The sequence below is a fragment of the Pongo pygmaeus genome, chromosome 23 (genome assembly GCF_028885625.2).
Source record: "Pongo pygmaeus isolate AG05252 chromosome 23, NHGRI_mPonPyg2-v2.0_pri, whole genome shotgun sequence".
Lineage (NCBI taxonomy): Eukaryota > Metazoa > Chordata > Mammalia > Primates > Hominidae > Pongo > Pongo pygmaeus.
The window spans coordinates 1131571-1142839 of NC_085931.1; the positions used below are offsets into that span (position 1 = coordinate 1131571).

The window sequence follows — 11269 nt, forward strand, 5'->3', positions numbered from 1 at the left end:
TCTGAATGCTGTTAAAATGTTTAATGAGTGCATCGCACACCTAAAGAGGCTGAGGAAAATAGGAATCAAGGGAGGCTTCCTAGGTCACTTTTATGTCCTTTGGAACCTTCAAATACTGCTCCTTTTTCCCAGGGGTCTCTGAAGAGCCACTGCCTTGAGAATCCCCCAATACGGGTAGCTGTTTTGTGATGCTTCACCCTGGGGCTACAGTGCTAGTGACAGCCTCTAGGTGGCGGCAGACTCCGTGTTTCTTGTGCCCGCTGGGCTTTACTGGAGCAGCTGGAGCCAGGGGGAGAGTCACGCTGAGGTCCTGCACCTCCTGTTATCATTCATGATCTCCAAATTATTGGGTGGCCAAAAGCAGGAAGAAGGGCTTTGTGATTTTCCTTGTTATTTTACTCAGCGACTCTTTCCCTAGCACTCACCCTGTGGCAGCTATTTTGGTGGGTTCACCATTTGATACCAAAAATGATTATGTTATCCCTGCCTCTCCGCGGGGAGCCCACAGTCTAAGGACTGCAGGACAAAAATACTAAAGCAAGTACATGCAAAATAAAAGAACATTTTATAATGGAAATAAAGTAGAATGCTGGGAGGGAGGGCTGGGGAGAGGTTGCCTTGAGGGGACATGAATGCTTTGCTGAGGTGACATTATGTTGTGACCAGAACGGCAACAGACAGCCAGTCTTGTGGAAAGTGTGTCAGGAAAAAGCCACTCTTTGTGTAGAGACTCACAGGCACAGGTGAGTGCGGCAGAGGAGGTCAGGAAGGGACCAATGTGGCTGCAGGCAGCCTGAGAAAGAAAGGAACAGAGTGGAGGGAAGATCCTGGGGCCTGAAAGAGGAGGTTAGTCATTTGCTCCTCTCTGACAACATGGCCCTGAATTTTAGCACATTTTTACAACAAATACTATCTCACAATTTTTGTGAACCAGAATCTCGACATAGCTTAGTTTGGTGTCTCTGCCTCAAGGTCTTTTACTTGGCTGGGTCTCTGATTTCAACTGAAGCTGGATTTTGGGGAAAATCAGCCTCCACTCTGCCTCATGGAAATTGGCACGATTCAGTGTGAACTGAGAGCCCGAGTTCCTTCCTCTCCATTGGTCTGGGAATCTCCTCAGTTCTCTATCATGTGGGTCTGTACCTAGAGCATCTTAGGACACTGGAGATCGCTTCCTCCTCTTGAGGATTACAATAGAGAGGTGAAAAATGAAAGAGATAGGCAGATGTGTGCACAGAAAAAGAGAGAAAGGGAGACAGAGAGATTGAGAGAGGAAGCACAAGACAGAGCAAGTAGGAGAAAAATAATATATTTTTAAAAAATATAACGTTGGAAGTTGCAACAGACTATGTGATTTCCTCCCCCATTCACATTCCAGAACCTTAATGCCCAGTGTGATGGCCTTAAGAGTTCAGAGGTAATTAGGTCCTAAGAATGAGGCCCTCATGATAGAGATTACTGGCTTTGTAAAAGAAACCGTAGAAGGCTGTCTCTCCCTCTCTCTGCTAAATGAGAATACAACCTGAAGTCCACCATGTGTATTCTCATCTCTGTCTCCCATGCAGTAACACTATCAGTTTCCTCATCTGTCCTTTCTACTTTCTTTAAAAGAGGATGCTGATTGCAGACAACACGTGACAGATGCATTTCAAATCACAGAGGAGTTTCTTGAGATATACGTGATTCTAGTTTTAAGTAGAATTTCCTGAAGAGTTTTAGTTACAATACCACGTTCAAGAGGATGGTGGTGAAACTCATAGTAAACACTTGGCAAAACATAGGTTATGGGGAAGCCATCCCCTGGAAACACTTCATAGGGGTTTATATATGAAATGTGAAATATCATAGGTTTAATCCTGGCACAGAAACAAAACCGAGTGCACTGCACTTGAAGAGCTGACCAGTCCCCAGCACAGGTCCATATCGAGAAACGGAGAAGAAATAATCCATTTAACCCCAGAAAGGTCTTCATTTGCCCAAACTGAAAACCAAATTTCACTCGGGAAACTAATATTGGATTTAATTAAATATAAGTCGGTCATATGTTTTCAAAATTAAATTATATATGTGTTTGTTTGTCTCTATAAATAAGTCCCCAACTTTGCTCATGGCTCATCTTCTGTATTTTTTGGCTGATTTTCAATGGTTTTCTTATATTGTATGGATGAATAGTCAGTGAAATAGTCTTAATTTCACCATGTGTGTAATTATAAATCTATACTTCCTTTGTGTGAGAGAAAATCTTTTGTGAACCAAATTTAATTTTTGGAAAGCTTTATAACTCCATATTTTTTCTTTTAAAAATTGTAATTGTGGTAAAAACTCATAACGTAAAATTTACCGTCTTAATTCTTTTTAAGTATATATTTCATTAGTGTTAAGTACATTCACATAGTTATGCAAAAGACCCGTAGAACTTCTATGTCTTGCAAAACTAAAATTAAATTTCTTTTAAGACAATTGCCCATTATATCATCTCTTCAGCCTTTGACAAAGGCCATTCTAACTTTTTTTCCTATGAGTTTGTCTACTTAAGGTACCTGATTATGAATGGAATCATACACTATCACTTTGTTGCTGGCTTATTTCAATTAACTCGATATTCTCAATAATTATCATATAATGTGTCTTTTTAAAGACTGAATAATATTCCACTTTGCGTATGTGCCACCTGTTATTAAACTGTTCATTGGTCAAGGGACATCTCGGTTGTTTCTGCCTTTTGGCTTGTTTTAATAATGCTGCAATAAATTTGGATGTGCAAATATCTCTCCCGGATCATGTGTTCTATATTTTAAATATATAGCTAGAAGGGGGTTTGCTGGTTTATATAATAATATCATTTTAATTTTTTTGAAGAGTTTTCACACTGTTTTAAAAATCTGTTTGAGATGATAGATTATTGTGATTTTGCTTTGCATTTTTATAGAAGTGTGATGTCGAGTATCCTTTTAAATGCCTAGTCATTTCTATATCTTCTTTGGAGAAAGTCATTTCAAACATTTACCATTCTAAATCAAGTTATTAACTTTTTTTGTTGTTGAGTTATAGGAGTTTATATATTTTGAAATTTACCATCTACCAAATATGAGAATAGAAAATATTTTTACTCTTTTCTGTTGTATGTATGTATGCACGTATATAACCCTATACAATACAGGGTCTTGCTATGTTTTCATGGCCACTCTCAAACTTTTGGCCTCAAGTGATCGTTCTGCCTTGGCCTCCTAAAGATCTAGAATTATAGGCATGAGCCACCACGCCCAGGTTTCACCCACTTATTAGGTGACATTTGTATGTCACTAAATGTTTTCTTTGATGTGTAAAACACTTGAAGCTTAATTTACTCCCTTTTTTTGTTCTTTTCTTGTTTCTTATGAATTTGATGTCATACTTAAGCAAAGTTTTAAGACTTATGTCATAAGCATTTCCCCTATGTTTACTTCTAAGAATTGTATTAGTTTAAGTATTGAATCCATTAAAAAAAAAACTTTTCTTTTTGTATACGATACAAAGGAAGCACTCAACTTTATTTTTTTCTCTGCAAATATGCAGTTTTGAAAATTCTTTGTTAAAGGGATTTTTATTTTTCTTTTGTGTGGTCATGGAAAATTTATGGAGGACTATTTTATCACATAGGCAACGGTTTATTTCTGGGATCTCTATTCTGTTTCATCACCTATGTATCTGTTTGTGTGGCAATACCATATTGTTTTTATTTTTGTAGCTTTGTATCATGATTTTAAATCAGAAAATGTAGTAACTCTTTGTCCTTTTTAAAGGGTGTTTGGCTAGTAACAGTTCCTAAACAACTTTTAGAATTATACACAAAAGTTCTGCAAAAAAATATACCATTGGGATTTTGATGAAAATTACATTACATTTTTATATCATCATGAGTAGTACTGATAACCTCTTTTTTTTTTTTTTTGAGATGGAGTTTTAGTGAGTCACTCAGGCTGAAGGGCAGTGGTGTGAGCTGTGCTCACTGCAGGCTCCGCTTCCCAGATTCAAGCAATTCTCCAGTCTCAGCCACCAGAGTAGCTGGGATTGCAGTCATGCACCATCACTTATAGCTAACTTTTGTATTTTTGGTAGAGATAGAGTTTTGCCATGTTGGCCGGGCTAGTCTCAAACTTCTGATCTCAAGTGATCCACCCACTTTGGCCTCCCAAAGTCCTGGGATTACAGGTATGAGTCACGCACCGGCCCTGACATCTTAATATTAAATCACCTCACACTTCAGCAAGACTATATGTAAGATTTTGAGTAATTTCCTCTTATTTACTTATTTGCCAAATTTTCTTGCTTTTGATTTCTAGTTTATTTACATTATATGACTTCAGTTTTCTTAAATTTAATAAGACATGTATCCTAACACAATGTACCATGTGTGATTGAGAATATTGCATATTTTGCTGCTTTTGATTGCAGAGTTCTGTAAATGCTGGTTAGGTCTATAATGTTCAGGTTTGGCTTTCTTCCTGATATTATATCTGACTATTCTAGTAATTATTGAAAGTGGAGTCTTGAAGTCCGCAATTGTTGTGTTGCTGTATATTTCTTGCTTGACTTCTGTCAATATTTGTTTTACATATTTGAAAGACGAGAATCAGTTGAACCTGGGAGGACGAGGTTGTAGTGAGCCTATCGCAAGATCGTGCCACTGCCCTCCATCCTGGGAGATAGAAACTCTGTCTCCAAAAAAAAGGAGAAATGTCAGTGTTATCTATAGTAATATAAAAATTTAATGTATTTTTTGTGAAAATCCCAATGGTATATGTTTGCAGGTTTTTCAAATTATATTTATATGATTTATAAATTATTGTTATAGATTCCTTTCAAGTTAATACATCTCACCGTTACATAATACCAATCTGTCTCGTTAACACTTTTGACTTAAGATATATTTTGTTTAATAGAATTATGACCATGATGCTCCAATTGTAGCTACTTTTTGTATAATATATATTTTATTTATACTGTTAATTTCAAGTTATTTGCGTCCTTAGAGCTAAAGTGACTCCTGTAGAGAGCACATTGCTAGATCTTCTTTGTTCTTAATCCATTAAATTATTTCTTCATTTTCTTTAAGGTATTTAATTTTTATATTTGAAGCAATTACTGCAGCTAATGAAGTTACTATTATTATTTGTAATTGTCTTCTGTGTTTCTTGTAGACGTGTTATTTATCATTTTTTCTCTTACTGCTTTATTTTTGTTTGTTGATTTTGTAGTGACGTGATTCAATTTCTTTCTCATTTGCTTTTGTATACATTCTACAGGTTTTTTTGGTAATCATCTTGAGAAATAAAGACTATATAAATCATCTTAAAGTTATGACAATATATAACAACTATATCTCAACTGAATGCAAAGTTGTACCTTTTCATACCCCCCTGTGTTGTTAATATCACATATTATCTTTTCTTATTATCTATGAACACACATTTATGCAGATTTGTGCTGCATTTTTTAAACTCCATGGCAATATTTTGAAAGTTTTGTGCACCATCGTTATGATAATAGAGATTTTTATACCTGTTTATATATTTATCTTTAATAGAGAGTTTTCCATTTTCATGTGCTTTTATGATGCTGGGCAGCATCATTTCATTTTTGGATGTGATAGACTTTCTTTAACATTTCCTTTAGGACTGTTCTAGTGGTTAGTAACACACTCAGCTTTTATTTATTTTGGAAAGGCTTTTTTTTTTTTATTCCTGAAGTGAAATTATTCCAGTTGAAGGATTTTATTTGGCAGTATTTCTTCTTGTTTAATTATCTTGTCATCTGGGGATTTCTCAGCTACTTTTTAAAAATAACCTCTTTATTACTTTTCTCCTATATTGTTTTTCTTAGACTCCTTTTATAAATACAATGGTCCACTTGATGGTGTGCAGTACATCCCATATTTTTTCTCTATTCTGTTTAAAATATTTGTTTTCATGGCTCAATATTTACAACTACAATGTCATCAATTGTGTGATTTTTTCTGCTTTATTAGTCTGCTTTTGTGACTGTTGATTGAAATTTTAATATAGTTATTGTGTTCCTCAGATTCAGAATTTTTGTTGGTTTCTAAAAATATTTTTATTGATATCTCATTTTCTTTATGTATCACTTCTAATATTATTTTGTTGTCTATGTTCTGTTTGTGTTCTTTAAGCAGTTTTTTCTAATTACATTTTATTGAAAACTGCACTGAATGCTAAATGTCCATCTTTACAATAAACATCTACAGTAATGGTAACTCGCACTAAAATAAAGCATACTTCTGATAGGCATTATTTTTCTGTTTGGGACAATTTTAAAGTTTTTCTTTTGTCACAAAAACAGGAATGTACCTAATGAATGGCTCAAAACAGGCCATATTTTTAAACGAAAAGGCAATGATTCACAAAAGACTATGAATAGAACATGTAACTAATTGATGTAAATCTAATAGGATTTTTTAAAATCAGTCACATCCATTACATCTGAAATGTTCTTGTATAAAATACGTGAAGAAAAGAAGATTTTATCAGTGTCTTAAAAAGTGGGTTTGTTCATAGACAATCTGATAAGTTACCATTAAAAGTGTTTCCTGTGACATAAGGAAATGCAATATTATTTTTCTTGAACCCTTTTAGTGCAAGACTTCCCACTCAATAAAATAGCAGAGCATCTGAAACTGAGAAAATATATTCGATTACAAAGAGCTTGTGAAATTTAATACTGCTTTATTTTTTATTTTTATTTTTTGCATTATCGGAGGCTTTTAAATACATGCTCAGTATGCAGTTCAGATGTGAGAGACGTTTCTCTGTACAGGAGCCGGCACTGTCTTCAATCCTATGCGTGCAGATGTCTAACACAGGCAAACAGTTTACTCCACATTTTCTAGTAATGTGATCTTCCTATTAGCAAAAAGCAGTAACCAGTCCCTGTAGACTGAAGGGACTCAAGTCACAAGATGTGGATTTCCTCCTCATGGTTTTTATTTTGATGTTTGAATTCTTGATGCAACATTCTGAGCAGGGTGTCCCAGTCCTGCTCTGCCCAAGGGACTGATAAAGGAAAAAGTTCTATTTATTCTTTGTGATTTGACTCACAGATGAAAAACTTAACACACAATAACGGAAGTTGATGGTTAATAAATCACACCCTATTCTTTCAGAGCATCCGTAAGCAGACGACATCTTCAGTTTTCTAACTCTTGTAGTTTTAACACTGCAACATCAATGATGTATATGTCCAGAATCAGCTAAAAAGAGCGTCAGATTCTTTTTCTGTTAGTTCATCTATTTTTCACTGTCTTTGTTCCCAAGTGTATCAGAATGATTAACCTCCGGCATTCTCTAATATTTCTCGTTGGGGTGCTCTCGATTGTCCCCGTGATTGTGGGCTGGTTGGGAGAGGGCGTTTGGGAAGTATGTGCCACTGTCGGGAGGTTGTGAGTCACCGGGATGCATCCAGGGATGATCCCTTCATTGGATGCAGGAAGTCCTCCTGGAGCCATGCCCACGATGACTGGATGAATTGCTTGCTGGTCTATTACTGACCAAAGCACAAATGTGACAAAGAATTGCTTGTTCACACAGTTTCTTAAGCTTCCTGGGATGAGACCTGTGATGGCTCAGAGGATCTCGGTGGCAGCTGCCTCCTTCATCTCCAGTGACGCCTGCTCGCTGTAGCAGGCAGTGTGAGGAGTGCAGATGAGATTCGGGACATCTTCAATGGACCCTGAGCCAAGCTAAAGTTCTACGACTCATTCACGTCGAGGGCTGCCCCTCGTATCTTGCCCTCCTTGAGGGCCTGTGCTAAGGCTTTCTCATCCACCAGGCCACAACGGGCTGTGTTCACAAGGAATGCTCCCTGCCTCATCTGCTTTATGGTAAAGTCATTGATGAGGTGGTGTTTATGTTCGCTGAGACTGCAGGGCAAGGAGACGCAGTCTCTCTGATACAGCAATTCCTGCTGTGTGTAGACCCTCTGCACGCCCAGGAACAGCTCGATTCCATCCTGCAAGTAGGGGTAATAAAATATGACGCTGAATCCAAAGGCGGTGGCTGGAACTGCAAAAGCCTGCTGCGTGCGACCGTAGCCGATGAGGCCCAGCGTCTCCCCACGAACGCGGGCCACTCCCGAGGCCACCTCGCAGGTCTGCTCCACGCTCTGAACCCGCTTGCCTTCCCACAGTGCCTGTTACAAACATGTGTTCCTCTGGTGCATGTTGAGGATGTGGCAGATAGTGGAGTAGGCTGTCTCTTCCACGGCTGCGGACGGGATGTTGCACACAGAAATTCCGAGCTCGCCAGCAGCCTTGAGGTTCACTTTGTCGTAGCCGCTGCCCACCCGCACGATCACTCTCAGGGCCTTGAAATTTGCCAGGTCCTCCCTGGTGGGGGTTATGGTGTGGTACATCATGGCGCCCACGGCTCCGTTTAGAACCTTCTCGTGGATCTCCTGCGTGGACTGCACGTCACAGAAGGCCACGGTGGCCAGGTCCTTCAGGATGGGCATGTCCACAATGCGGTCGCGGCCGTCCAGCAGCGCCACCACAGGGCGGGGGTGCAGGGGGCCTTTCATGATCTGGAGGCGAATTCCTACACAAATTCTGTCCAATCGCTCTCTCTTAAGTTTGCGCTTATCCACAAATGTCATTCTTTAGGGAACTTTGCAATTCTCAGATCAAAAGGCAAAGCAGTCCTCTAAGAACTTAGGGGAACTCGGAGGCGTCTGCGTGCATGACACCACTATGAATCCAATATAAATTTGTTCAGAAAATCTATAGTTCACACGATGGGCTGTCCATCTTTGTAAGGGAATACAGGTTAATTTGTTCAAAGCAATTTAAGGTGATGAAACCTGTTTGCTTGCAACTCAGCCACCATCACACAATCAATCAAAGAATCTCACCACGACCCCAGGTCTGGAGCTCCTGGAGTCCGCGAACGCTGGAAGTGGAGGCGGTTTTGGCCCGGTGCAGCCTGGTCCTTGCTCCTGCTCTGAGCCTGGGGCCACCAATGTGTCCGGCATGGTCTCCAGGCTCCTCCTTTCCCGGTGCCCCGCGTACCGGAGGAGTGCCGGTCTCATTAAGCGGCTTTGATAATTATTTTGATTTTTTAAACTATATAATGCAAAAACAAAAACAACAACAAAATAATAAACCTACAGATTTTGACCTTTCAAGATCAACAAAGATTTTTAAAGGTCAATATTTGTAGGTTTATTTTATTTCTTTAATTGGGACATGTTTTCTCTGTTTTCTGCCTTCTCTGTATGCCCTGCAATCTTTTGATGAGATTCAGAAATTTATAAAACAACTGTGTAACGTAGTATGTAAAAAGTTTCTTACTACAAGATAATATAGCAGTCAGTGAGGCTGAATATTCTGGTGCTTCATTAACAGGGTCTTCGGTGTGTCTTCTCTGGCCTTGTGTGTGTATTTTTAAGGTAAAAATATTTTTCCCCTTATTTTCCAGACACGGCAGTCTTTGCTTCCGCAGTTGATTGCAGTGTTTGTTTCTCTGAGGCTGTGATAAGCATTCAGCTTCTTTTCTCAGCAGTCATAAGTTGTCATTCTTATTACTCTGCCATTTCCTTTAGCACTCCCTGTTGGGGGAGACAGAATCTAGTCACCAGCGGTAGCCCAAAAAGCCAAACCTTTGAACATATGTTCCACTATTCTCATTGTATACTGAGGGAGATACTAAAAGTTGGACATTTTCTCTTGAGCCCAATTGCTGGGAAAGAAGAAATGATGTGGTGAATGTAAGCCAGACCTGGTTGCCTTGTGCAGCAAGCTTTTCCAACCCGGCTTGTTCTGTTATTTTTATGGCTGTGTTTTATTTTAGGCTTTTAGCAGCCTGCAACCATAGTTTTCAGGTTCTGTCTCTAGTGATAAACAGAAAAGGGGGATGAGGAAAGGGCCTTGCTGGCTCAACCAGAAACAGAAACTAAGAATTCATGGCTGAGGTCTCCCTTGGACGCCCCTGTTCCACAGTAAAGGAACTATCTTTGGAATGTAAAAAGAGAGAGAAAAATAAGCATCACCCCAACAGGAAAGAATGAACAAATAACAAAGATAAGAGGTGCAAAGGCCAAGGAGAAAACCTTAAAAATGTGGTGTTGGCCGCATATTCTCACTCATAGGTGGGAATTGAACAATGAGAACACATGGACACAGGAAGGGGAACATCACACTCTGGGGACTGTTGTGGGGTGGGGGGAGGGGGGAGGGATAGCAATGGGAGATATACCTAATGCTAGATGACGGGTTGGTGGGTGCAGCGCACCAGCATGGCACATGTATACATATGTAACTTACCTGCACATTGCGCACATGTACCATAAAACCTAAAGTATAATAATAATAATAATAATAATAATAATAATAGTAAAAGAAAAAAAAATGTGGTGTTGGAAGTTCTGCTTCAAAGAAATTGGTTCTGGAAAATCCTAGATTTACTTCTTTTGCTGCCGCAGATGGAAATTTCCTACCCTATGCTGATTATGCTCCTAAATCTTCTAAGGCTTCTCCTGTTCCTCCACTAACATTCCAGGGCATTCACAGTGAGAGCCAAAGTTCTCCTATTCTTTCTGTTATTCTCATGAAGGCCTTGTGGTCTGAGTGCTTTTCCATTGCTTTTTGGGATCTGAGGAAATCTGCACATTTTGCGAGACTTTTATTTTAAGCTGTTTTGTAAAATCTGTGCCTCATGTCAGAAGTTTGTGAGAGTAAAAGTGCAGACACTGGGTTTTGGTTCACATATTTCAGAAACACCAAGGACAAGTGCTTCTGCTTCATAATTTTCAGTCCTGTGATTTCAAAGTGATCGTGTAAAAATATCGGAAAAAAATTTATCAGAGCACAAAGAACTTCAGAACATATGATAAAGTTGAATCTTTTATTTCACTTTATTCTTTTTTTCATCTCTGGTAATGTAGGTCAAAAAGTTTTCTTTTCCTTAATAGAAACTAACTTAGAAATGTGAACTCTCTATGCCAAGCGCCTCACTTGTGGAATAGTTTATTGTAACCACTCATTTCAAAGAATTTTTAAAGACCTTAATGCCATAAAAAAAACTTAGAAACTTGCCAAGAATAGAATAAATTCTTAATTGTTACATTATTTCTTAATGAGTTATTTTATTAATTAATCTTATATAAAGCCTAGTGGGACTGTGATCTGTACGTTTTCCCTGTCTTATTTTTATGTATGTCAAATTAGCGTATAATTTTAGCTTCAGGGGTTTCAGAATAGCACACTTGAATTTATGTGTTG

The 11269-nt window shown here is 38.5% G+C and overlaps 1 pseudogene; it reads right to left on the minus strand.

Annotated features, from left to right (window-relative positions):
* Positions 1–7340: 7340 nt before the first annotated feature.
* On the minus strand, positions 7341–8646 carry LOC134739358 (C-terminal-binding protein 2-like; annotated as a pseudogene).
* Positions 8647–11269: the final 2623 nt, after the last annotated feature.